The sequence below is a fragment of the Arachis hypogaea genome, chromosome 2 (genome assembly GCF_003086295.3).
Source record: "Arachis hypogaea cultivar Tifrunner chromosome 2, arahy.Tifrunner.gnm2.J5K5, whole genome shotgun sequence".
In the NCBI taxonomy this organism is placed as follows: domain Eukaryota; kingdom Viridiplantae; phylum Streptophyta; class Magnoliopsida; order Fabales; family Fabaceae; genus Arachis; species Arachis hypogaea.
Window position 1 is genome coordinate 58,494,012 of NC_092037.1, and position 1,655 is coordinate 58,495,666.

Sequence of the window (1,655 nt, forward strand, 5' to 3'; positions counted from 1 at the left end):
TGAGAATAAGGCAGGTTGTACCTCAATGATCCACAGTTTCTCCATTACAGAGAGTGGCATAAGATTTATGCCAGACCCCAGGTCACACAAAGCCTTGTTAAAGGTCATGGTGCCTATGGTACAGAGTATTAAGAATTTACCAGGATCTTGTCTCTTTTGAGGTAGAGTTTTCTGAATCCATGTAGCTAGTTCACTAATGAGCAAGGGGGATTCACCTTCCCAAGTCTCATTACCAAACAACTTGGCATTCAGCTTCATGATAGCTCCTAGATATTGAGCAACTTGCTCTCCGGTTACATCTTCATCCTCTTCTGAGGAGGAATAGTTTTCAGAGCTCATGAATGGCAGAAGGAGATTTATTGGAATCTCTATGGTCTCTATATGAGCCTCAGATTCCTTTAGGTCCTCAATGGGAAACTCCTTCTTGTTTGAGAGACGTCCCAGGAGGTCTTTCTCACTAGGATTTTTGTCATTCTCCTCCCTTGTGCATTCGGCCATATTGATTACTTCAATGGCCTTGCAATCTCCTTTTGGATTTTCTTCTGTATTGCTTGGGAGAATACTGTGAGGAGTTTCAATGACTTTCTTACTCAGCTGGCCCACTTGTGCCTCCAGATTTCTAATGGAGGACCTTGTTTCACTCATGAAACTTAAAGTGGCTTTTGACAGATCAGAGACTAAGTTTGCTAAATTAGAGGGGCTCTGTTCAGAATTTTCTGTCTGTTGCTGAGAAGATGATGGAAAAGGCTTGTTATTACTGAGCCTATTTCTTCCACCATTGTTAAAGCCTTGTTGAGGCTTTTGTTGATCCTTCCATGAGAAATTTGGATGATTTCTCCATGATGAGTTATAGGTGTTTCCATAAGGTTCACCCATGTAATTAACCTCTGCCATTGCAGGGTTCTCAGGATCATAAGCTTCTTCAGAAGCTACCTCTTTAGTACTGTTGGATGCATTTTGCCATCCATTCAGACTTTGAGAGATCATGTTAACTTGCTGAGTCAACACTTTGTTCTGAGCCAATATGGCATTCAGAGTATCAATTTCAAGAACTCCCTTCCTCTGAGGCGTCCCACTATTCACGGAATTCCTCTCAGAAGTGTACATGAATTGGTTATTTGCAACCATGTCAATATGTTCTTGAGCCTCTTCGGGCGTTTTCTTTAGGTGAATAGATCCACCTGCAGAATGGTCCAATGACATCTTGGAAAATTCAGATAGACCATAATATAATATATCTAATATGGTCCATTCTGAAAACATGTCAGAAGGACACTTTTTGGTCATCTGCTTGTATCTTTCCCAAGCTTCATAGAGGGATTCACCATCTTTTTGCTTGAAGGTCTGAACATCCACTCTAAGCTTGCTCAGCTTTTGAGGAGGAAAGAATTTATCCAAGAAGGCCGTGACCAGCTTATCCCAGGAGTCCAGGCTATCTTTAGGTTGTGAGTCCAACCATGTTCTAGCTCTGTCTCTTACAGCAAAAGGAAAAAGCATGAGCCTGTAGACTTCAGGATCTACTCCATTTGTCTTAACAGTCTCACAAATCTACAAGAACTCAGTTAAAAACTGGTAAGGATCTTCAAATGGAAGTCCATAAAACTTGCAGTTCTGTTGCATTATAGCAACTAGTTGAGGCTTAAGCTCAAAATTGT

The 1,655-nt window shown here is 41.1% G+C and overlaps 1 non-coding gene across 1 annotated transcript; it reads left to right on the forward strand.

The window, feature by feature from the left end:
• The first annotated feature begins 1,261 nt into the window (after positions 1-1,261).
• LOC112764392 (small nucleolar RNA R71) lies at positions 1,262-1,365 on the forward strand. The gene has a single exon (XR_003183134.1). It is a non-coding gene; the product is annotated as a small nucleolar RNA R71 (small nucleolar RNA).
• The last annotated feature ends 290 nt before the right edge of the window (positions 1,366-1,655 follow it).